General features: G+C 39.9%; 1 protein-coding gene across 1 annotated transcript in view; it reads left to right on the top strand.

The window, feature by feature from the left end:
• kazna (kazrin, periplakin interacting protein a) overlaps positions 1–26,731 on the top strand; it is a 607,183-nt gene that overhangs the window by 374,904 nt on the left and 205,548 nt on the right. The gene's annotated exons all lie outside the window — the stretch shown is intronic.

Genomic DNA, 26,731 nt, shown 5'->3' with positions numbered 1-26,731 from the left:
ATCGCAAGACTCCCAAACCCTGAAACAAGGGAAATGTTTTCTTCCTAACCTGGTGTTCACTTCAAGGGAGACCAAACTGTTTGAAAACTGTTTATTTCAATTCAAAGAGAAGCTCAGGAGAGATCCATACCTGCAGCAGAGCATGAAGAGTTCCTCTTCCCAAAGATAGTATGTTTCCTTCTTATAGCTTTTGACACCTGTGCACTTTTAGTTGGGGTTTTTACTTTAACATTTGTGCACTTATCCCGCAATATTCCGCCTGTTTTGAGCTTGTCCTGGACATGATCTTGCTCGGTTAACCAGACAGATGTTTCAGAATTTCTTAGAAGCCACAGACATGTTGCTCTCAACTAAAACTCTCAGCCCATGTGTGTTTACTTTCAGTTTATGGCTTTGCATTGAAAGTTGTTCCAGTCAAATATTTGTCTTTTTCTAGCATGAGTTGGGAGGGAGATTAAGCATGAGAGTGTGGAAATCAGGAATTCTAGTGCTTCACTGTGTGACTGTGTAGAGAGCTGCAGAACAGGCTGTTTGATTAGTCTTTGACTGGGGGCCCTGTTATCAAGTTGAAACATTAATGCTGGTCGAAGACTGTAGCCCCCACAGCCACTGCTGCCATTATTGGCCAGTTCAGTATCCCTGCAGAGGATTTTTCCTTAACAGCGCCAGCCTAGACTGTAAATCTGCTCCTATTAACATGTCAGAAAGACAATCACATCAGACTTGTGCAGAGCTTGGATGAACTGCCAATATTGTAGAGCTTTAGGTAGCTTTGCTAGTGTAAGGGAAAGGTTCTCTTGGCCCTTACATGGAAAAGCCTGCTGTCCTGCAGAAACTGATAACTGTCTTAGTTCTTGGAAGGCATGTGACACAGCTGAGTGTCCAGTAGCTGTAGTTGCTTTACCAATCTTTCTTAAGTCAGTTCTTCCTTTTACATCTTCTTGTACAAGTCTGCCAGTGCAGGTCCCCCCCCCCACCCCCCCTAGAGTGTGAGCTGTGCCTGTCTGTCTGCACTTACGGTGCTGGCGCTACCTGTGGTAACCAGATGCTGGAGAGAGAGATGATGTGAAACATAATTACCACAGTTTGAATTTGCTGGCTTTCACTCTCACATTTCACTGGGTGTCACCCCCACCTCCAGCTGAGCCCCCCTTCATGCATCCTGGTAAGAGGTTACAGCTGTGCTTTTCTGCACAGGCTGCTGTGTTTTTGCTTGTTTCCCAAATGCATCAGACATTTATCATCACACACTAGAGCTGGTGCTGATCCATCCTGCACAGTGGAAACTGAAACATTAATATGTGTAATACTGCAGCGATTTGCTCTCTCAGATATGGAACTGTGAAGTGCTCACAGATAATGAAAACTGCTTTGTTGAATTCTTAGTGAAAAATGTATTTAGAGTGATGTCATGGAATTGAGTCCAGACTATTACATCTCCTCAGGTACTTCTTGTGGGAGTAAATTTTCAGTATAGTTTTAATGAAGCAGACGTTTGCATGTGGATGCCTATAGTTTAGTCTTAAGCACTATACTTGGAATAAGAAAACAGGGAATTCTCAAACAAACACAGTCACATTTGCAATCTTGTACATATCCCAAGACCATTGGCACTATGCACAGTCACACATTTTTTCTGACAACCAAATATCCACAAAAACCAGTGCACAGATGGAACAGTTCTGCTTAGACTTAAAGTCCTGCTGCTGTTTATTTTAGAAATTAGTTCACCCAAGCAAACATTTTTCCGGTCTTCCCATGTGTGTAAACACCTTCATCCCAAAACTCGAAGCCCCTCTGTCTAAGGCTCCCCCTCTCGTTCCTCCTTGCTCTAACATCCAGTGTCTCAAAAACTCTCTCTCTCAGAAACACATTCCTCCAAGCTCTCCAGCCCTGTGCGCACACAGCCACACTTGGCTGCCTTCACGCCTTCGCCTCCTTTTAATTGGTAACCTTTCGTGTTTGTGCTCTGAAGCTGCCGTCTCGCGCTTCACTTCCAGCTCCCTGGTTGTAGAGCACTCTCCAAGGCTCTATAATCTCTTTGTCACAAAATTAGTTGCTTTTTTTTCAAACTGCCATCATTATGGGAAGAAATGCATGACGTTATGCCTGCTCAAGAAAGAATTCTATTTGCAGATTTACATGGCCTCAAAACTGAAGCCATCTTTTTTTTGTTTCTCCAATTTGTTTAGTGAATTTCTACCTCTCTTCCCAGCCTGCTGCCTCAGGATCAGTGGTTTGGGGAACACGTTAACCAACCAGCTGTGCTTATAAAAACCCTGTGTACAGGACATTTGTGAAACACCTCTCTGCCTTATTTTACTTGCAAAGATGAAACGACAGCAGGTGGAAGAAAATATTCCAGAAAATAATTTTGTAAAGGACCATTAGAGGTTAATACTATGTACATTTATTTATCTATATTCACCCGCTACAATGTAATACGATAATATAAATGCTTTTACAGTGCCTTTTATGAAAATATTTGCAGCAACATCATGTTTTCTAGAAATTAGCCCGCAGTCTTTCCTGCACAATGGGCAAGAAGCCAGGGTTGTGTAGGATTGCTAGATGTTACTTGATGTATCGGGCATGGATTACTAGACAATGGCTTCATTTTGTTTGTTCTTGAACGTTACAAGACTGACTTTGACCTGCGCTTGAGATGTGGAGTTGGGCCCTACAAGTGATCTCATTAAAAAAAAATCAAATGCTCCTTTTTTCTGTTTTGATAAAAACAGAGAGCCAAACTGTTACAACAGACAATCTTTCAGCTCAGGTGACCTCTGTCCTTGCTGCCTCTTTCTCCTGCTTAGCAGCACTGTACTGTAGTGTGGAGGGAAACAGTGGCAGCCAGTGGGAGACTCTGGGTCTCCATTTGGGTCCAGTCATGGGCCTGGTTAAATGTTTTCATCTGGTTTGATTTGAAGTTCTCCTCTCTTTCTCATTGCCATGCTAGTTTCTTCTACGCAGAGTTGACAGTATGACATTGCAGGTGTTAGCGTTGCTGTTTATTTAAAATGTGAATATTGTGTGACAACTGTGCTGCGAATGGGACAGGTGTGGGGAGTTTGCAAGAGTTTGAAAATCAGCAGAGCACTTAAAATTAATTAGCAGCAGTAGAAGAGCCAGATATTTGGGATAATCTTAGGAACTTGGTTTGGAAAGAAAAAATAACATCAAGCAAGATTTTTAATTTAAAGAGACCAACAGGGCACTTTAGTGTTTGTCCTTGGAAAAAATGCAAATGAGAGCTTTCAGAGAACGTCCCTGACAATTTGCAGACTGTTGACCGAGGCATTGCTTTGCTTTTCATGTTCATTTATTTTCTGTTTCTGTGATGGCAATCCTGAATTTGAGTCCCTGAGACACCAATAATCACTGAACTGGAAAGTTTTAAACATATGTTTCTATCCTGTGTGATTTCTTATCTTGGTTTCTAAGTGATTTTCTGTAGTCTCTGACTAATTTATCATTTCAAAAAATTGCTTATATTGGAAGTATGTTGATTCTGCAACATTCCTGTTTGCCAAAGGGAAGAGCTTGATTGAGCAGAAAACATGCTGCTTTTGGACATTTCCTAATAATGATGGTTAGCTTGGGAAAAATAGTAATATTTGTTGAAGTGCATATATATGTAAGAACTGTGAAATTAAATTTACGGAGACCAATGGAGAAAATTCAGAACACACAGAACACAGAGTGTTCTATTATGTGTGTTATTTTCCAAGCATGACCAAGTCAGTGGCAAGACTTTTTCTTAGCTTTTCCAACCTCAACACATTTCCAATCCATGTGGTGTTTAATGATTTCTCACACAAACACATAGCTATGTATTATCTGTTGCATAAAAGGAAAGGTTTCCTCACTGCAGAGACCTGCAGTGCCTTAACACAAAAGCTATCCCGCTAAGCTCTGAGCAGTCCTGTGAGCAGAGGCCTCTGGCCCCAGGTTGTGCCGCAGCAGTAATGTACCTCTGCCTGCCATCCAGAGAAAAGAGCAGCTCACAGGCTTGTTCTGTCCTCGAAACCTATTGTACAAGCAAAGTCACTGTGAGCTCAGAATTAAAAAAAAATAGCCTGGGGAAAGTATGTAGCTGTACTGCTTTACCTCCACTGAAAGAGCTTAGCTTTTCATATTACCTTGAAAAGATTCAGCAGTCCTTTGAAGACATCAGGCTCTTGTCAGTTGACACTGCTAGAATATTTATCAGTGGGAGATTATGCTACTGTACCTTGATATTGAAGTTGAAACTGTGTTTTTAACTTTTGTGCTAGTCAGATTATCACTAGTCTAGCCTTACCTTCCAATGATCTGGGATCACATCGAAACAAGTTGAGACCGGACTGCTTCTTTCTAAACTGTAGCCTGGAATTCGATATTTGCAGCTGTAAGGTATTTGGATGGTTAACAATGAGAAGTAATATGCAGGTGCACTTTGAGAAGGTTTTAAGGTCCACATAGAGTTTTTGTTTTAAGAAAGCGTGACCTTTATTTACATTGGTTTAATGTGCTGCTTACCAAATGGACTGTCTTTCGGCTTAAAAGCTAAGGATTTTTTTAGAAATCCACTGATGTCTAGAGCTGTGGCAGTCAGTAGATTTATCGATATATCGACATTGACTTATTTAGTTTAAAATGCATAATACTGTAAGTTAAGAAGTCATAACATAACATTTAAAAATAATGACTTACATCTGAATTTACCTAGCTGTAGATGAGATGAGACACAGGTGATCAAAGGGGTTTTTCTGGTGCATTACTCTGGTTAATCATTATAAAGAATGAACATAGAATAAACACCATCACCATTCTCTTCAAGAAGAGCTTGTTTTGCTCAGGATAAGTAATTCAAACCTTGTTTTAGAGGATTTCCTGTTCTATTCATTTAAGGAAATTCTGATTTTCTTTGTTGTGGAATCGTCAGGCTAAAGATGTTCTCTCCTAGTTTAGTGAAGCATTTTTAAAATAGGAAGATAGACTCCCTTTTGCTTTTAGGATTCCATGTTGTAGAAAGGGAGATTTAGTCTTGAGTCATATTCTTTAATTTAGAAAGTGGGGAACAACCGAAGAAGGCTCCACAGCTGAAACATTGTGTTTTCTTTCTTCTCTTTTCAGCATAAAATAAACCTATTACGTGTTATACATAGGTTGGCCTTATACAATTGTACACACACACCATATGTGTGAGTGTGATTTAAAAAGTACAATTTGCCCAGGAGTGCTCCACATATGTGCTGTGCTACACGTGTTACACATGGGACATACTATACATTAGCAACACCTGTCAGATGTTGATCAATTAAGCAAGAAATCTGTTCAATTAAAAGAACTCTGGTTCTCTTTAAATTTAAGTTGCTTTAATTTCGCATGCTTAATATAACAAATCAGTTGTCTAACTGAAAAGAATGGAATGGCTGTGTATCTTTAGGAATTTACTTAATGATAACTTACAAAACCTGTTGGACTGAGGCTTTCCAGGAGTAGTATTGGAGGTCACTGCTGCACAAATGCCACTTCTTGAGTGAGGTATACTGTCAATACATAACAGCTAATGATTTCTTTAGAAATAATTATTTAAATAATAGAAATAACCACTTTGCATTTTTTAGCATGTCTTAGAACAAAAACTGACTTGGATCTTGTTGAGCTGAGACTGCTGTTTCTGAGTCCTTCTGTTGGGGACAATAGTACTCCATAGACAAAACAACACAGCTCTGTGAGAAATCAAATTCCTCCCTGTCTTTTGACAGAATTGAGACATTTCAGCTTAACGTGAGCTGTGCTAAAACAGTCAAAAATAGCTTAAAGATAGAAAAGCTCCCAACCCTTCTAGAGGCAATAGATTTGTTCTATTGATCTGGCCTTGTCAGTGATGGCAGGAGCTAACCTTTTTGTCTCTTTCGGCAAAAAGTCTGGACCAATCAGGGAAGAAAGGCCCCTTTAACTGAAGCCTGACTGCATGTGCTTCAAACCAGTTGTGTCAGTGAATGTTTCGCAAATGGATACATCAGCCCAATATCTTTAGCTACATTTGATTTATAGACTTCTCTCATCCACTATGCACACTACTGGCAGTAGAGAGTGCTCTATGAGAAAGTGTCTGTGTTTAGTTCAGACCATACCTGTTGGGATCGAGATAACTCCCCAGCCTCCTCTGATAATACAACTCTTGTACTGTGAGACAGTTCAGTTGCTTTCAGAGGTGACTGTCAGCCTGATGGGAGCTGATGTTAAGCTGTCCTCTGCATGGTCAACTTCACTAGGTCACACTAGTCTTGCAGAGTCAGTTTACTTCTCTAGCATATGCTGTCATATACTGTATATGTCTCGCATATAGTTGCTCTGCAGTATCAAATACTAAATCTGCAGAATTTCTGTTTTATACACAGTTCTGGTAGTAACTGTTGTTGTTTAACCTTTTGTGTTTTTCTGCTTAAGAAGGAGATTTTTGTCACGAGGTTGCACTTCCCAGGCTTTTTCTCAATCCAGCATATGATTGATTTTCTTCTTCATTTTGCAGGATTAGGGGAGGTATTTATTCCATTGTACTCAGGTTAAGTGAAAAGGCTGTTTTTCACATCTTTTCAAATGCTTAGGAACTGATAACAGAGAAAAGCTCCAGTTAAATCAGTTATTAAATTAAATGCACATTCAGTTAAGTAACTGGGTAATAGAGGGGCTGGAGACAGGTCAGTGATGCCAGAGATTATGGACTCAGTGTCCCTGCTGCAGTGTGGTGTTGCAGCTGCAGAGGCTGTCTGACCTGCTCTGGTCTCAGCAGTAGTCACAGCTACTGGCCTATTCTGGAGTCTGAAATTGCTCACACTAGCACAGCATTGCATATACAGTACAGTATGAACTTCTTTTAATGCTGTGTTTTAATTTTGAACTGCTTATAATCTTTATCATGTTGTAGAAAATATTTTCATATATTTAAAAAAGGATGAAAATATTTTGGATATCAAATTGATTTGGTTCTCTTGAAAGAAGTAGCAATTTAAAATCTTTACATTAAACATTTTCAGTGAAATACTGACCAGTGGCATTAATCTCAATCACACAATAACCACATTCTTAACTATTATGATTTGTTTTTAAAATCTGCCAATTAGTAGTTTGTAGAGTCATGGTATAGATCATTATTAAAATTAAGGCATTATTTAGGAAAAACCTTGTTATTATTTTGGTGTTTCTATTTTGGTGACTTGGTATGTTGGGATATCCCTGACTCAGCTGTGAGCCTTTGGGATCTAGTTGACCATGCTGGGTTCTATAGCTCCTGGCATAGTGTTGGTGGTCTAGATGGTTGCTGCACACCTTTGTGTAGGGGAATCGAACTCTGTTACCTGGGTGCTTGCAGACAAGATTAACTTGTGTGACACAGCTATCTCCGGTCTTGTGTGTTCTGAGCAAGGTATAGCCATAAACAGCAGTAAACCTTTTGGAAAGTCTGTTTTGATAGCCCTAATGGCTATGGATTGTAATAGTAATGACATGAATTATTTGCCAGGTCATTTAAATGGACAGGTACAAATTGGATTTCTCACGCTGGCACGTCTTGTAATCTACTTCTGTCACAGTCACTACCTGCTTTACTTATGGACTGAAATGACTTACAGTACTTTTGGTGCTGCAGAAGGTAACACCCTGTCCCAGCAGTTTAGGAAGAGAAGAGAAATATGTTCTTTCACACCCTCAGATAAGCTGTGAATTTCTACAGTAATTTAGCAAGGAGAAATGTGACCTTAAAAGAGATTTTGTGCACATTCTCTGTATGGGTCGTCTTTCCTACAGTTAGCTACAGTCTGTAGGGGTCAGGTTTTATAAGATAGATTACAAGGTGCTGCTTAATGTGCTGTCTTACCAAGCAATATCACATCACTTCTTTTCTTGCTTTTCTCCTTGTAACTGGTCAATTGGAATGTTCTCCTTCTAAAACAACTGTAACTTAGAAGATGTGGACTGTGTGTCCAAATTTGTTGAATCATGACCTTGTAATGCTGCTTTCCATGGAAAAAAATCTTTACTTTTAAAATGCCTGTTGAGAAAGAGTTGATGTCACTCACCCAATCTTGATGTGTGTGCCACAGGAGACTCTCCTGTAGAGTCCCATTGGATTTTCTTCCATGGCTAGGTTTGGCACTTCACAATTTTATAACAATAAGTGGAAGTAATAGGTAAAATTATTTCTAAGGCTAAAACCATCTAAAAGTGATTTACAAAGTAAATGCATTGAAAAATAAAACAATAACTAAAAAAAGTAAAGTAATCATACTTGGAATTACTTTAGACATGAATGCACTTTAAATATACCTTGTTCAAAAGTGTCCTGACTTCTGGACAGAGTAGGCCACTGCCGGCTGACCTCAATGAGTATACAGAATCATCTGATAATTCAGTGTAATAGCAAGGGGGACCAGCTACCATACTAAAATAATTTAAAAATCAGTCTTGTTATGAACTGAAAACCAGTACAGGTCAGCACAGAAGTATAAGAACTTTTCTTTGTTTTCTGTTTTCAGCCTGATATTTAATTCCAGAAAACAGAAGCATTAGATTTGTCCATCCTGATGAAACAAGATTTTCAAACACAACATTAAACAAGAATAAAATATTTCATTTTGGCAATATTTCCAACAAGATTAAAGGACAGATAGGTAATTCAAAATTATGCTATTCAAGGCTTACTGTAAGTCAGAGTAGAAATTGAGTTTTATATTGCAGTTTCCATGTCAAGATATTCCAAAGATATTTACAATGGAGGTAAAAAATCAACAGTACATAGAAGATCTTATTGAGACTACATCAATGCTTCTATATTACGACTTGGGAAACATGTTTTTAAATGGTAGGCAGAGCTTTCTATTGTCTAGGAGCATTTCTGAAGAAAGCCCTGTTGCCCAGTGTATGGCATCCTGTCATGTGGACACACAAGCCAAAACTTAGAGTGGAGCTCTTGAGATGGAGAGAAATAGCTGAGCAAGTCTGTGAGATTGGCAGGAATCTGCTTGTTTAGACTTTTGTAGGTCAGAGAAAGGCTTTTTATTCCTGTCTGAGAGTCAATGAAAAAAAGTCATAAATGGACAATATGGGCAATAATGCAATCAAAAGAGGAATACCTTTGTGATGTTTCAGGAGTGACAGGAGTATCAAGTCATAAACTGGGGATAAGAAAAACTATTTCACATTGATAGCTGACTTAATCTCCAAGCCATCAAGGACCTTGTTAAAGGCATACATGTTGCACAGTTTGTGTGGACGTTCCAGAAGCATCACCTCTGCCTTGTTACTATGAGGTTATAAAAAGTTTTATTGTACCCAGGTTTTAATATTTCATAAGTGGCCTGTAGAGTGCCAGATTCCTACAGTAGATGTGTATTTGCATGTAATATGAGTGTATTCATTATAATAGATTAATTATATTAATTTGTCCAAATGGTAAAATGAGCCTCACGTAGCACCAGAAATCGCTAAAAAGTTGTAAGAGTCCATTTCCCATAATGTTCTATGCCAGCAGCCATATCACTCTGTAACTCACAACTGGCAACCCACTGAAGCTTAGCAGGTGTGTTTCACGACCACCAACCTGCCCAGACCAGCTCCCAAGAGAACAAATCAGTGCCTGCAGCAGAGTGATAATTACAAACGCTGCCGCACGTGTTAACTCAATATCAGACGCCCTACCGTGCGGCAGGCTGCAGTATTTAAGCCTCTCCAACCCTCTTCTTGCTGCTCGGTATTGAGTTAACTCCCTGAGAGCTCTACCTGGTGATTCTAAACCCTGTGTCACTCTGGATTTTCGACTACCCCTTTGCCTTTCAACTTCGGGCCTCGCCTCTCGACTCGGATTGTTTGCCACCTGTGTGAGTCCTGGATTTTGACCTCCCCTTCTCCCTTCGATCACGATCTCGCCTCTGGACTTGGATTGTTTGCCACCGGTGTTTGTCCTGGATTTCGAACTTCCTTACTCTCATTGACCATGAACTCACCTCCAGATTCGGATTGTTTGTTGCTGTGTCTACCACCTACTCCTGCGGCCGCACAGGATCCATATCTCCTCATTAGGGTTTCCTTACGGTGTGAGCCTGGTCAGTACCTGGATGGGAGACCTTCTGGGAAAACTAAGGTTGCTGCTGGAAGAGGTGTTAGTGGGGCTAGTAGGGGGCGCTCATATGGGTCCTAATGCCCCAGTATAGTGAAGGGACACTATACTGTAAACAGGCACCGTCCTTTGGATGAGACGTAAAACCGAGGTCCTGACTCTCTGTGGTCATTAAAAATCCCAGGGTGTTTCTCGAAAAGAGTAGGGGTGTAACCCTGGCGTCCTGGCCAAATTTCCCATTGGCCCTTACCAATCATGGCCTCCTAATAATCCCCATCTATGAATTGGCTTCATTACTCTACTCTCCTCCCCACTGATAGCTGATGTGTGGTGAGCGTTCTGGCGCACTGTGGTTGCTGTCACATCATCCAGGTGGATGCTGCACGTTGGTGGTGGTGGAGGGGAGTCCCCATTACCTGTAAAGCGCTTTGAATGGAGTGTCCAGAAAAGCATTATATAAGTGTAAGCAATTATTATTATTATTATTATTATTATTATTATTATTATTATTATTATTATTTTGTCACAGGGATAGGAGCCAGACCAAATAAGATCAACCCTTGCACTCGAAGAAGGCTCCATAACCGAAACGTGTTTTCTTTTTTCTGTTTTCAGCATGGAATAAACCTATTACTTGTTCCTCAAACATTAGTCACTGTGTAGGAGGTTTGCATGATTAATAGTGTCAAAGGGTAGCAAGCACTAAGGTGCAGCAGAACAAAGACATATTTTGCTACAGTCTAAAGTCTAAAGTCTGATACCTGATTGAGAGAGATGGTTTCTCATTAAATGGTCCAGCTGTTGGAATGTTACCTGGTCTAGAATTTTGGTTAGGAAGGGAAGATTTAAAAGTGGCTCAATATCATTAGGATTTTAGATTTCAATGTTGGTTTTAGCAGAGCTGTAGTTGCTGCATGAACACAGGAAGAGGGGCAAGATGACAGGTTGTAGGTACATTGTAAGTGCCACATTAATCATGGTGGATTGCGATACTTAATCAGATCAGGTGAAAGGAAATTAATACAAAATGTACAATTTGTAACAACACATGCAGCACTCAAGAACTAAAATGGAAACTACAATATTTGGGTCTGCACACAAGTAGGTCATTTGCAACTTTGACACTGCAGTGTCACACTTTGACACTGTAGTATCTGTGCTGTGAGAATCTAAAAAAGTGACAGTTTTAAGTAGTTTGACATAGGTCTGGAATTACATAAAACTATGTATATACATTTGATTTTTAAGTAGGTGTTTTAAATAGTTGCTATAAAGACAGCTGGAAATCTTTTCATTGACCGAAAAATATTAATCATAGGAATCACATTATTGCAGGTTACAAAACACTTCAAAAATTGAGTATGACCTATTATCTCACTGCCATTGCTGTTGATAGATTTTGTTAACATTTCAATTGCATTCATCCCCACTGATCAGGGAAAATGAGTCTATTGCTTATTTAGCCTAAGGTCAAATTGTGAAATTGTATCCCTTAGTCACTATTTTGGTTTGAAAATAGATATAAATACTTCACACTGTACCTATTATCTCACTGCCAGTTACAAGCGAGGAAGGGAAATTATCAGTCATAGAAAAAATAATCCTTTATTTATTCTTGTTTACCTCAATAAGATTAGAAACAAAAGTACATTTGCTGACCTTAAAGTTTCATTACACTGCTGTGAAACCCATTTTAATATAAAAATAAGCAGTTTGCTTTGAATCTGCTTTGAAACAGTCACTTCATTTTGTTCAGACAAAAATCCAAGTCAGACTGCTTTGTTGGTACATGATGCTGCATGTTTTAAGGAACCATTCTCATTTAACTGTCACTACAATATATAAAACAGCTACTTAAAGATAGTACCTATAATAATATTGATAATAGAATAATATTTAATAGTAATTTATCAATTAGATCATCCATATACAGTGAGTTACCTGAAGTAAGTGGTGATATGTTATAGAATGAGTTAGCAGCTGTCAAAGTAAGAGTACATTTTATTAAATACAGTATATATAAATATTGTTTCTAGATATAGGCAAAGTAATCCTACATCAGTTCTAGAAACAAGATATTCTAGCCCTTGATAACTTACAAAATCTAATGTAGTAAGCATTCTGAGCTTCAAATCTGTTACTTCACATTGTTACATTTTAACTGGCAGCATATTCTGAGTACTAAACAACAGGCATGTTTATGTGACAGAGATGTGTGGTTGTTATGATAATTATTTGGTCACATGGATTCATTTCTGTTTTCCAGTAACAGCATACTATACAAAAGGAGTCTGTTGGTTTACTTTTAACAGTCAATCATTTATATTCTATTCTATTCTTTTTAAGCCTTTTTTCCTGACTTGTGGGTGGGCATGTCGAAAACATGAGTTTTTAGATGATTATAGTTACAAAGAGAAGGAAGGTGTAATTAACTATGTACAATGGGATGAAAACTTGCTAGCGGTCTTTTAATATTGGTATAAGCATGAATGCTGATTCTGTATTGTTTATAGTGTTTAGGTTGAAAATTCCACCCACTCCAGTGAGAAGTACAATAGCTCCTTGATTGTGATACCAGGTGGTGGAAAATAGACGACAGTAGCCTTGATTACACAAAAAGATGTTAGGTGGCCTTCAACCTGACTATAAAGCTGTATTTCTGAGTTTTCACAGGCTGGTAAAAAATGTCCAATATTTAATAAACAGAAACAATACTTTCACTTATTCCCAGTTTTCTGTCCACTCGTTGAGGTGAGAGGTAATGGTAAAAGAATCCCCACTGCATTGCACTTGTATTGAAAAGCCAGCATTTAATCTCTTAGTGAACACTAAAAGAAAGTGTCTGCTTTAAATCGTATTTTTTGTTTCCTTTAATTAAATAAAAGACATGTTTAGCATGCCTTCCAAAGAACCTACCTCCATCACCTCTAGGCCTAGTGGGAATTAAGACTCAGAACAGGCATGTCTGTCAGCTCTGCAGAAAACAAAGTTGAGTTAATAATTATAGACAGAGAAATGAAAGAAGGAATGCACCATGGAGCTTTGAAGGAGAAAGCAGGGAAATGAGAATCAGACCATCAGGTCAGAAAATTGTACTTCCTGTGCTGCCTAATTGAACAGTTCACAGCCAGGCCTGTGTGGTGCTTTCTCTGCAGCACCAGTCATGCGGGTATGTGGTTCTGCTCACCTGAAGACAGCACAGGTTCAGAGCTGGGAAACTCAGTGAAAACATGCTGATTGTTTTTATGCCAGCTTCTTCACTCTGCTTGTTTTACGCTTTGAAAATGAATTTGTTGCTTTTCCAAAGTGAAGACCAGAAGAATAGCACAGTGCTTCAGGTGGAGCAGTCAGGTCAGTCAGATGATACAGTAGGTTTCAGCAGCAGCCAGAAAATTGTGTAATGAAGTTCGGCTCCTTGTTTGTTATAATGTATCTGAAAGTGTAGATCTGTGATTGAGGCAGTAAAGCAGAAAGCAGAATCTAGGTGGCAGCTGAACACAGAAGGACTCTCCTCACATTAATATCAGCAGCAACAACAGGAGTAACCAGCAGTATCGCTCGAGTTAGTGTGTCTGTGGTGTTTTCAGCTCTGGGCTGCACAATTCATGGAAGCTATTAGCAGCGCCACTGGATGCCAGCCCGGGGATGTGTTTGAGCAGTGTGATGAGTTATGTTATTCATTTGGCGTCTGGGTCTCCTGCACAGCAGATGTGTTATGGCAGCTGCAGTTACAGCAGTTTTCGTTTGGCTAATGAGAGTTATTAGAAATGCCCCGTTTTTCTTGTTTGCAGCAGTGTGCAGTACTTATAAGCAAAGATTGTTTTTTCACCACAAAGGTGCATCAAATAAATCACATTAGCATCACATTATTTCTCTAATTTCATTAATGTATCATTTTTAGTTTTGCATTGTTTTAACTATACATTATATAGTCTGTTATAGAAAAATTTTAAAAGAATCCTCAAATGCTCAAAATTACACAGACACTTAAGACATCGGTAGAGTGAGGATTTGATTCCATAATTACCGATCATGGTTTTAAAGATGCCCTTGAGGTTTTGTTTTTTTATTACACTTGTTGTGTTGGCTTAAAATCTCATTTTATTTCCCCCAAAAGTTGAATCACTTCCTCTTTGCAGTTTCCAGTTTCCATTTTGGGAAGACCTCGTGTCTCGATGATTTGCATAACTTATAACTTAAAGATGCGTCTTCTAGTTTTGTCATTCACAGATAGGAATGCCAGATTTGTCCATGTGTCTATCTCAGTCTGCTCTCTCTACCTGATTCCCCTTGGTTTCAGGCACAAATGTTTTACTGATTCAACACTCAGCTACCATAATGTCTCAACCGCAGTGAAAGTCACAAATGTGACAAGGATTGAATACAAAATGACTACATGAGGCAACACATCTTCTACTGTATGTGGGAAAATAATACAAGAACAGATCCATTTCCTGTCAGGCCCCCACTAAATATGTCTTCAAAACCAGCAGATCATTTTAGATACTGTTTATCTGCAATAGACAATCAGAAATAACAATCAGGGTGAAAAAAGGAAATTTAAAAAGGACATTGTCTTCCACTGCAATTAAATTTTTCTGTTCAATTTGATTATTGTTCTGTTTATTAAAATAGCAGATAGCAATAGAAATTATGCAAATAATAATGTAAAAAGTACAATTCAGCAGGCAGATGATGTACTACAGTACGTGCTGACAAAACTATCCTATTCTCCTCTCCATATGTCCGGATGGTGCCCGGGCTGGGCACCATCTGAGTTGGATGCTGCATCAATGCCATGGATCCAAGAGGGACATCATGGATATAGCTATTGTTTAGGAGGATTTTGCTGGTCTACAGAGATCTGCATGGAGTACTGACATAAAGACGACATGATGGATGGATGGATTTATACCCTCATTCATTTATTTTCTTTTTTTTAAGTATATAATGTTAGCATGCCGAAAGGGGTTGGGCAGCCAGTTGACCTTGGACCCCTAGAGGTTTTTTTTTTCCTTAGTAATGAGTTTTTGGTTTCTATCCTCCGTTGTCTTCTTGTCTTTTCTGTTCTGTATTCATACAATGTATGGTTACTTGCATTGTTAAGCACCTTGAAGCAACCTTGTTGTAAGTTGTTACAACTTAGAAAGAGTTGTAAATGTGGCAATTAAGGTTACTAAGAGACTGGGTTGGGTGAGAGCCTGGAGGCTCTGTGCTCTTCAAGATGATGTCTGCTTTGAAGCAGAGAGTGTGTTACAGGAATGGGTGTGTGGTGTGGTGTCTGCACTGAGCCTGCCTTTAGATTAATATGATTCTCTTGTATAGCAACTTTCAGGAAGCTGCTTTGTGTGGCTCTGTGTTATTAACGGTACTCAGTCAGTGCCATTTGTGTTCCACGTTAATAACCTTTTAAGTGGATGTTCCCTTGCTGTAGTGTGCACAGCGAGCGGCCTGGTCTGTTGTTGTGCTCTCTTACCAATGAGTAGATAGTGTGACAAGGCCAACAGCAGCAATGTGGTTTACGTGAGCTGTGGTGAATCTCATTTTCCTTACTGTACAGCAGCAGGAGCTGAAATTGCCTTGAAATGAAATCGCCTTGGCTGCCAGCCCAGCAATCCTGTCTCGTGCCACCTCTGTGTCAGTCGGTATGAGGAGTACTGCCAGCCAGGCTCTTCTCTGGTGGCTGGTTACATTTGAAGCTAAAATGCTGTCTTTTTGTGTGTCGTTCCTCTTATGTGAGTAGGGTTGTGCTTTAGAATATTGTGCCACAATGCAGAAGGCAGTTAACTAAACCCTGCCTTTTCTATCCATAGATTAGTGTGATGCACATCTGTTCTTAACCTGCAGCATCCTAAGACAGTGCTGTTTGTGGTGTATTCTGTTACTGTCATGTGTTCAGAGAGAATGTAATTCTCTCAGTTCAATAACCAAAGAAATAGAATGGAGGCGGGGTGGGGTGAATAGGGTCCCAAATAGGATAGCAGTCAATTCAACCAGTGCTTATTTCATAAGTGCCCTTCCAAGATTAAATCCCTCTGTTGTGGTATTTTTCAGTCATAGAGTTCATGTCAGTGTGGCAGAATCATGTTGATATACATAGCACGGACACTGGATTTTGTGACCCAGCCTCCTGTTACTGTTAAATCCTCTACAGGGTATCGACCTCTTTTCCAACTTAAAATCTATAGCCTTAAAATCTTAAAACTTAAAACTTAAAATCTGTGGTTTCTCAAAACCAGACTGAGAATTTGATTCACCAACTTTAAAAGAGTGTTTCAAATGAGCCTGAACCAGCATTTGTATTAGTCTTACTGTATTATATGTAGAAATATCACATTTAGGATAAAAGTCATAAAAAATCTTACAGAGCTAAAATGTTAACTCAATTAAAAAGAGTCTGAGGTCCAATGTTACAGTTAATTCTTCAAAAACACAGATGTACAGTATTTACCAACATGGTATAAAGCTGTTAATTGATTTCTTGTTTTTGTTACATCTTTCCTTATGTTTTAGTAGAGCCTGTGGTATCCCAGAGCAACAGCAGGGGTTGCTCTTATTGCTTCTGAAACCAAAGACAATTCTCTGCCATAAGAAAGTTTCTGAGGCTTGGCGCTGTTTGCTGCTTTTTAGAGCCTCAATATCACAATGTATCTCTTGCTTTGGTGCTAATTTGTATTCATCATGCAAGGATGTCTAGATGTCATATCAATGCATTTTATCCCCAAAAACCAATGAGTGTACTGTTACTCTCACCTGGCGAACTCAAATTACAAGGCAGCCTTGTGCATTAAAATAAGCTCCAGAACACAAAAACGTTTTTTTTAGAATTATTTTTTTTTTGTGCATTTTTACTCCCTTTAGTATAGCAATGGTTTTAAGCAAGACAAGGCTGTGGATAGCTCTGTTCTTTTCTCCAGGCCACCTGCTCCTCAGTGGACTGCTGACCCAAGATCAGGTGGCAGTGCTCACACCCAGACTAATGCAGTAGAGAAACTGGGGTGTTAATATTTAACCTTGTGTAGGAGAACTAGTGGTAAGTGGCTATTTTTTTAGAAATATTTACAACATTTAACATTTTGTCTTTTCATGTAGGAGTGTTTAACTTTGAACACCAACAGGTCTTGTGATGGTACAGTCTTCACACAGTGAACACCCTTCATGGGGGTCTCAATGACCCCTTTTTCTCTCAACTGCAGATCTTCCAGTGTCAGTGCCAGCTAATGAGCATAAAGTCATAGCTGAAACATTAATGCTCGAAAGAATCAACATCAATTTATTACCTTACAGTGATAGACTGTGAAAGGTGCTATATAAAATTAGGTAATTATTTCTTACTAAATTGTATGCTTGTATTTAACAATGCAGCAGTCACTCATGTAAAAGCATGTGAAGTTAATGTGTTTTAACACAGTAGCCCTCTTACTAGCTCGCATTAGAACTGATTAACAGTGATTGTAAACGCCCTGAGGTGTATCCATTGTTTTAATAAAAGTGCATTAAGAACAAACTAATTAACCCCCAGATGGGTGAGTTGTTTGCCATCTCATTGCCATTCTCAGTCTATGAAGATTGAAAGGATTATGTGCTTCTCAACAGAACCTTGTTTGTCCTTGTCACCGGCCAAGTGACCAGGTTTGGCTCAAAAGAAAAGAAACTTCCACTAGCAGTCTTCAAATGCAAACAAAACTGGATTTATTACCAAAAAAATAAGGATAACAAAAAAAACCCTCACAGGAGTACTCTCCCCACCTTTCCTCCAAGGCACCCTCCTCCATACTGAGCTCTCCAGTCCCTTTTATAGCCCCTCCTATTCTAAGGACCATCCTCTTAAAGGGACTCGCTCACATTTTTGTTAACAGAGATGGGCAGATTGATCAAAATAAAGTATTTAACCATCCCAAAATAACTTATAAATTTTAACAGAGTCATGCAACTGATATATATTTATTAAACAAAACAACTAACCTTACATCGGTTATTTATAGATGGCTCACCAGTAACCTTTCCCTTTAAGATCATTTGTGTGATACTACAAACAGGAAAGGTGACTGGTGGCCATCTTGATCAACACAAAACAATACAATACTCCAAATGGGGAAAACACTGCAGTGCTTTTGGGGAAACAACAAAAGGGTAAGTATCATTCATATCACATACACTCTCTCAAACATACCAGAAGGGTAGAGGGAAGTATTGGAGTATTTCACATTCAGAAAGAAAGAAAAAATAACAAGCACTCTGTCACAGTTCTTCAATAGGCTGTGCTTTTTAATCACTCATTGTCATCTTTAGTTTAAAACATAGCTGTTGGAATCCATTACTTGTGGCTGATTTTATATGGACAAACTGTATTAAGCAACAGCCAAGTATTTAATACTGTTGCTTAGTAATGTGCTAATAAGGAAAATAGTCTTCAGAGATGAGGTAGCAAACAGTATCAAAGCAGCATAGAAGAAATCTGTTTGAAAATAAATATTCCTGAATGGCGGTGTTCTGAATGAAGCCAGCCAACTACCCTGCCAGGAGACTTCAGTATTGTCTTCAATAAGAAGGTGTGTTTGCCCAAATTCAACCTGAGGTTCAGTCATTATTCCTACAGTAGGTGCATCTTGCTTCTTGTTTAAAAACACTAATTCAATTATTAAGGGCCAATTAAAGGTTCATTTCACACTGAAAAGTAAAAAGAAGAGACAATTTCTCTGCTGTTGAGCCTTCTTCAGGTGTCTACACCTACTTGGCACTTAAAGAAGCCTCAACAGCCTTCTTATTTTTGGGTTTCAGTGTGGCATTAACTTTTACTTTTTCCTTTGTAGCCAACACACACTGACTCCCCACTCATACATCTTTAATTAAATTATTAGGTGGTTTCACTGTAATACTCAACAGGAATACAGATCAAGAGATAAAAAAGAAAAAAGGTCTATTTTGAATATTTAGATAGATACTTTATTGATCCCGTGAGGGAAATTGCAGTGCAACAGCAGCTTAACACAGACAACACAGCAACAGTGTAACGAATGATACAATAATAATAATACAATACAATCAGTACTGTAAGAAGTGCACTAAGAAGAGTTACTCACAGTCCAGAACACATAAAGAACAAACCAGAACAGTACACAAAAAAGTCGTATTGCACAATATGAATATAAATATAAATGTATTGCACAGGTCCCTGGCATATATTGCACAAAAACAGTTGTAAATGGGAAAAGAAAAAGAACAGATGTATCAGTTTACGGTTCAGTCCAGAAACAGGTCACTGTCAATGTTGCCTCTGCCCAGACACAAGGTGGATGCATTGTACAGTCTTATGGCAGAAGGCAAGAATGACTTCCTGTAGCACTCCCTGTCGCACCGTGGATGAATCAGTCTATTGCTGAACATGCTCTTCATTTCTACAAACATGTCATAGAGGGGATGGGAGATTTTGTCCATGATGGCCTCTAGTTTGGACACCATTCTCCTCTCAGCCACTACCTCCAGGGGTCCAGGCCAGACCCAATGACGGAGCTTGCTCTTCTGATGAGCTTGTTAGAATCCACTGCTCTAATCCCAGAGCCCCAGCATACCACTGTGTAGAAAATGGCACTCGCCACCACCGACTGATAGAACAAATGTAGCATCTTACTACATATATTGAAGGACCTGAGCCTCCTCAAGAAGTAAAGTAGGCTCTGACCGTTCTTGTAAATGGCCTCGATGTTCTTAGACCATTCCAGTCTATCATCGATGCACACTCCCAGGTACTTGTATGAGTCCACTGTCTCCATCCCACTCCCATGGATGTTGACAGGAGTAGGTTTGACCTTTTTCCTTCTGAAATCTACCACCAGTTCTTTCGTCTTTGTTACATTCAATTGTAGGTGGTTCTCTCCACACCACTCCACAAAGCTGCTGACCAGTCCTCTGTACTCTTCCTCCTGCCCACCCTTGATACATCCCACAATTGCAGAGTCATCTGAGAACTTCTGCAGGTGGCATGACTTTGAGTTGTATTTAAAGTCCGAAGTATAGAGGGTGAAGAGGGATGGAGAAAGAACCGTCCCCCGAGGAGCCCTGTGTTACTTACTACCTGTTCGGACACACTGTTCTGAAGTCTCACAGACTGTGGTCTGCCTGTCAGATAGTCAGTGATCCACGAGATCATGGAGGCACTGACTTGCATCTCCTCCAGCTTCCTCCTTAGAACTAAGGGCTGGATAGTATTGAAGGCACTGGAGAAGTCGAAAAAAATAATCCTTACGGTGTTGCCAGCCTTGTTTAGGTGTGAGTAGGCCCTTTGCACCATGTAGATGATTGCATCCTCCACACCAACACTGGGCTGGTAGGCGAACTGTAGGGTGTCCAGTGATGAACTAACCAGGGGTCTCAGGTGGGATAAGCCAGCATCCATATCACCCTGCAACTCACAACTGGCAACCCACTGAAGCTAAGCAGGTGTGAGCCTGGTCAGTACCTGGATGGGAGACCTCCTGGGAAAAACTAAGGTTGCTGCTGGAAGAGGTGTTAGTGGGGCAAGCAGGGGGCGTTCACCCTGCGGTCCATGTGGGTCCTAATGCCCCAGTATAGTGATGGGGAAACTATACTGTAAACAGGCGCCGTCCTTCGGATGAGAGGTAAAACCGAGGTCCTGACTCTCTGTGGTCATTAAAAATCCCAGGCTGTTTCTCAAAAAGAGCAGGGGTGTAACAACGGCGTCCTGGCCGATGCTGCACATTGGTGGCAGTGGAGGGGAGTCCCCATTACCTGAGTGGCGTGTCCAGAAAAGCGCCATATAAGTGTAAGCAATCATCAATCAATCATCATAAGACCAGCCTCTCCAGTGTCTTCATAACGTGAGAAGTCAGCGCAACTGGTCTGTAGTCATTGAGGACAGAGGGGCGCCCTTTCTTCGGTACCGGGACCAGGCATGATCCCGGGTGCAGGCTCAGGTTGAACAGTCACTGGAGCACTCCGCTCTCAGAACTCTGGGACAGACGTTATCTAGTCCTGTGGCCTTACCCTGGTGCAGCCTCTTCACCTGGCAGCCGTGATGGTCAGCCTGGCCTGGGGGATGGTGCTCATAGCGCTGTCAGTGCTGCAGATGTTAATGGCGGAGGTGTTGGAGAGTGGCAGCTGTGGGGGATGGGGGGGTGAGTAGCTGTTGGGGGTTGTAGCAGTAGGCTGCCATGATTGTGGGGGGATGGAGGAGGTGTTGGGCAGTCACAGCTGTGAAGGGTTAGGGAGCGTGTGGCTGTGGGGGGATGGGTGTTGAGCCAGAGAGGGCCCTGAATCGAACCTGTTAAAGAACTGGTTCAACTCGTTGGCCATCTCCAGGTTCCCCTCCGTTACATCCCCAGCCTGTTTGAAGCCAGTTATCTCTCTCATGCTGCTCCATACATCCCTCACCCTATTCCTTTGCAGCTTGTCCTCTACCTTCCTCCTGTAGGCTTCCTTGCTCTTTCTTAACTTCTGCTTTAGTTCCCTCTGTACACGCTTGAACTCTTCCTTATCCCCCCTCCTAAAGGCTCTCTTCTTGTCATTCAGAAGAGCCTTAAGAGCCTTAAGGTCACTGGTGATCCAGGGTTACTGGTGATCCAGGGTTTGTTATTGGAAAAGCAGTGTATGTCTTTGGTGGGGATGGTGTTGTCTATGCAGAATGTAGTCAGTGACACAGTCCGCCATGTTGTCTATGTCGTCCCCATGTGGTTTGCACAGCACATCCCAGCCGGTAGCCTCCAAAATGTGACTGAAACCATATGAGTTTTAAAGGTATTTTTTATGCTTAGCCAAGCAGCACAACAAAAATTGACTGCAATTAGGAATCATCTTGAAGAAAGAATAGACTTTATGCTTGCTGGTGTGTCACAGCAGTTAGTATCATAGAGCATCCTAAAAGATCTGTGCTTCATATAGATGAGTGTGATTCAGGTGATCCTGAATTCTTCTATGACTGTGAGGTGGGAACACTTCCCATCTTGAGTCATTTATTTGATTTACATAGATTGTGTGTGTTTTCTTGAAATTGATCAATTTGTGTGCTTCTTCTTAAGAGAAAACATTGCCAGAAATTACTTCCCACTCAGAATTACTGCCCAGATTGGACATAGAGTTAGGTAATGTATCTAACTGAGCAAGAGAAGCTTCTGATGTAGAACTGGGATCTGAAGTTCTTCCTGACTAACCTGTGTTTGAGTACTCCAGCACAAAGAGGTCGATATAGCCTCTTCTAAAGCCAATTATTAAGCAACCATTCCATTGCAGTACTTAATTAGTACTGCAATATTAATTAGTCACAATTAATCAGTCAGTTACTACTAATTTAACCGTATAAGCATGTAGATTAACAGTGATGTACTGACACTTAATCACACATCTATTTTATTCAATGGTATCATGGACAATGTGGCAATACATTAAAATTATCATTAATACATTAATATATTTAATTCCAATAGCATTGTTTTGCAGCAATGTGAAATATAGAAAACAGAGAGAGATTGACAGAATTAAACAGCATTAGCCTATATAAAATGATGTAAAGTGCCAAAAATAAGATTTCTTAGTGTCTCGCTGTCAGACATTTCGCCCAGTTGTTTATTGTTGGTTTTGTGCAAATCAGCAATGTGTGGTAAATACTTTCTTTCTCAGTTGACTTGCTGTAGGAGTTGCCCCACTCTTCACTACATGGTGATTGAGAAATGCATGTATCATGGGAAGGGCATTTTCCCATGGAATTTTAGTGCCTCTGTCAATCTGTAAATTACACCATGCAAGCTTTCTTTAGTCTTGTAGAATTTTACACTCTTATTATTGTCAGCACCTTTTGTTTTGGGTGTTTTTGTCATTTTAAATGTTTGTCTTTTATGTTTTGAGTGTAGTCCAAAGGAAAATAACATGTTTTCCAAAATAAGTCTGTTGGAGAACAATACACCAGGTGGATATTGTAGGACTTATTTACTCAGTTCACTCTGCCTTTTGACGCAGATTGTGTGTCCATTTTTAATTTTCTTACTGCTTTTCTGTAATTGTGTCTGGTGAATGATTCACAATTATAAACATTTTCATTAGTATTTAATTAATGTTCTCATATTGATAACTTAATAATTGCTCAGATTAGAGTGCCTACAGGGGCACCTGGAGGATAAAGACTGAACTATAGGTTAAGAACCCTGAAGTGGATAAAAGACTGAGCTTATGAAATTTGGATGGAAGTAGTGCCATGTACAAAGTTGACTTTTTTTCTAAATGTTTGCTGCATGGTCTGAAACCACCCATCTTTCCTCAAGTAGTGTTTCCTCTATTTTGGCCCAATGTTGTATATTCTTACAAAAGAGGTTGTAGCTCTTTTCTGATTACTGGTATCTGTTTTTTCAAGGAGTTTAACTTCAGGAGATTTTAAGATTCATATTAATTCTCAGCACTAATCTTTTTCAGTAGAATTCTGTGCTGGCTGTATTCATTTATACACTCTCTTGACAAAAGTAGTAGCAGCCACTTATCCCTCTGCGTTAACATTGCTAAAAACTAATATCCTGGTAGATTACATCTGGCACCATTTAGTTATTGCCTTTCATGGCTTAAAACAGAAGATCCTGAAGTCCAGTTGATTTAGTTAGCTGTTCATTGACTGAGCTCTAAGAGACTGAGGTGCCAGAATCAAACCAAGTCCTAAAGATTCTTAAATGAAAAACCCAATGATGATATATCACGTTTGGTCAAGTTAGGCCACCGTAGTCTTTAGGGCACTGTAATGTTGTTAGCCAAGCCCCCTCATTTGCTACCTCAAAAAAAGTTATATAGGAGTTAAATTAATCTTAAGTCATTTGGCGGGTGTGAAGTCATGTAAATAGAAAATTCAAAATTAAAACAAGGAAATATATTTGTTAACTTTGTTTATGACCGCACACCACACCTAATTGAATTTATTATCCGCAATAATTGAACTCATTACCTCATTATCCTATCACATCCTTTTTTCTTCACTATTTAAGCTCCTTGTCCCCCACACTTCCTCGCTCAGTATTTTGAGTCTCAGGCTAGTCAGGCTAGTTCGCTGCTTGCTTGCTTTTTCTCACCTTGCACTTTACCTGGACGTTTACTTGTATCTTGACCTTTCTTTTCAACCCCTGGATTTTGCTCTTTTGGACTACGCCTCACAGACTTGTTTGCCTTCCCGGATTCTCGCTTCAAACAGGGTTCAGCTCATTTATTGACACCCCGGCATAACAGGAGATGCAGCCATGCAGTATGACCTGTAAAAAAGAACACCTAATCAAATCTGCTGGAAGTTGTGGGAAATCCAGGTGGATGCTGCACATTGGTGGTGGTAGAGGGGAGTCCCCATTACCTGTAAAGCGCTTTGCGTGGAGTGTCCAGAAAAGCGCTATATAAGTGTAAGCAATTATAATTAATTAATTATTATTAAATCTTCGTGTGACTGAATAGGGATAGTGGGGGGCAAGGCGATGGCTCTTGAGACATTGTAGTTGGCCAGTGAAGGAGCCTGTACATTATGACAACAGTGAACTGTAGCTGTGTGTTTCAGGGCTGTATTGTACTACACTGGAATCCCTTCTTAACTCCTGCTGCTTTCATGTACACTAAAATAGTTGGCTAAACACCTGTTTTTGCAAAGCCACATTTTGAGAACAAGTAATTATAAGTTATGTTCACTTCAGTTAAAATAAATCCATATAAAGTATATGAAGTTTTGACTGAGATAAATGTTATCAGTTTTCCTATTACTATCTTTTACTCATTATTATAGATCTTAATATTTTACACAATAATGTGTAGATGTGTGATAATTGAATGCACTTGAAAACTGCTGCTGAGAAATGTTTGGAGCACATATTCTTTTTGCAAATTGAAAAAAAAGTGACAATTGAAGTTTTTTAAAAAAAAACAGAGGAGAGTATATAAACTGTGTCTATATGAAGACCAACTAGTTCTTGTTGTTTTTCGGTAGCAGCGCAACCCATGTACCCCCAAATGCTCAGAGTAGCCTCCTTTGTGGCGCTGCACTTCTTCAGCAGCTGGATTTCTGTTCTTTCCTTCTGCACAGTTCACCAGCAGTAACACTTAAGTGTCATCAATATAGCACTGCATCGTACTAGAGAAAAAAGTTACTGTGAAGATAAGAAGGGTTTTGATCTTGTTGTCTGCGTGATACAGAAAAGAGCTGATTTCCTGCACTCCAAAGCAGCAGCAGGCAGCACGGTGGCACAGCCATTAGCATTGGTGCTTTGAATTTGTGGGGACCTAGGTTCAATTCCAGACTTGGGGTGCTACCTGGCCGGAGTTAACATGGGTTTCCTCTGGGTGCACCAGTTTCCTCCTGCAGTCCAAAAACATACTGGTAGGTTAATTAGGTTCTGGGAAAATTGGTCCCAGATGTGTGTGTCTGTGTTCGTCTCTGTCTTTCCTGAGATGGACTGGCATCCCATCCAGGGTGTACCATGTCTTGTGCCCATTGCTTGCCTGGAAGTTGCAGCCCCTTTGTAATTCTGTCTGCTTTTCACAATATGGCAAAATGTCTTGCCTATAGTGTTCTTCAGTGACTTTGCAGACATGCCAGCTGCAAAGGTGGCCACTTCAAGTTCAGACACTTGTTGGGGAAAATTGTAGCCTAGGAGAAGCACATGCAGCTGTTGTCAAAGCACTTTCCTTTCATTGTAATGAGCAGTGACGTTTTCATTAAGTTGCCAGTAATCCGACCTGTTGTCTAATTACACTAAGTTAATTTAAATTCACTTCAGAAATAAATGCATTACCCAGCACGTGCAAAGATAACTGGTTGTGTTAGGGGTTAATACCTACTGTGATCTTCCTTTAAAATAGCATTTGTTATATGACAGCTCCTACACAGAGTGCATTCATTTGGAAACAGGAATATGGCCTTTTCATTAGGAGGGGAGATTGCAGTTTCAAACCAAGTAGGTCTTTTCTCCTGTCTTGACACGATGCTACCCTGCAGGACATTAAAACCACTCAAAGAGCTGCATGAAATCGCTGTTCACATTCAGTTCACTACAAGCTGGAAATGGATAGAGTTTATGACTTGATTTTCCTTAATGTACTTAGAAGGTTTTTTAAAGAATTTACTAGAAAATTACTATTTTAATTAAAAACTGAAGTCATAAATGTATTGTGGAATGTCTGCCCAGGTGAATCTGTTTCCTTAATTGTTCGTTTCTGGGTCCTTCATTCATTTCAGGGTTTAGTGTTAAAGTGTAAATCACTTTAGTCATTCTAATGCATTTTTGTACAGAAAGCATGCTGCAGATTAACATGTATTACATCCTAATTTCAGAACTGGTAGAAGTGGGCCTGTGGCAGATTGAGTGGGACTGATGATTGTGATGACAGAGACATACTGCTTTTTCCAGGAGGCACAAAGCCCTGGATGCTGAGTCCTTCATAAACCCCTATTGTCATATTGCTGAATTTTGCCATCTTTGTGGTTTCTCTGTGCAGAACAATAGCATCTTGCTTTATGACAGGAGAATTCAATTGTGTCAGTCTGATCAGTTGAGGTATTAAAAACTAATTAAAATCTAATTAAATACGAGGAACGGGGGGAGCCTGTGGGGAATCTTCCTTGTCTTCTTGAAGTTTATCCAGAGAAGGGGGATTAAATGG

The sequence above is a fragment of the Atractosteus spatula genome, chromosome 20, assembly GCF_055471065.1.
Source record: "Atractosteus spatula isolate fAtrSpa1 chromosome 20, fAtrSpa1.hap1, whole genome shotgun sequence".
Lineage (NCBI taxonomy): Eukaryota > Metazoa > Chordata > Actinopteri > Semionotiformes > Lepisosteidae > Atractosteus > Atractosteus spatula.
The sequence above is the reverse complement of the archived record's forward strand: the minus strand, read 5'-3'. Positions and strand labels throughout refer to the sequence as shown.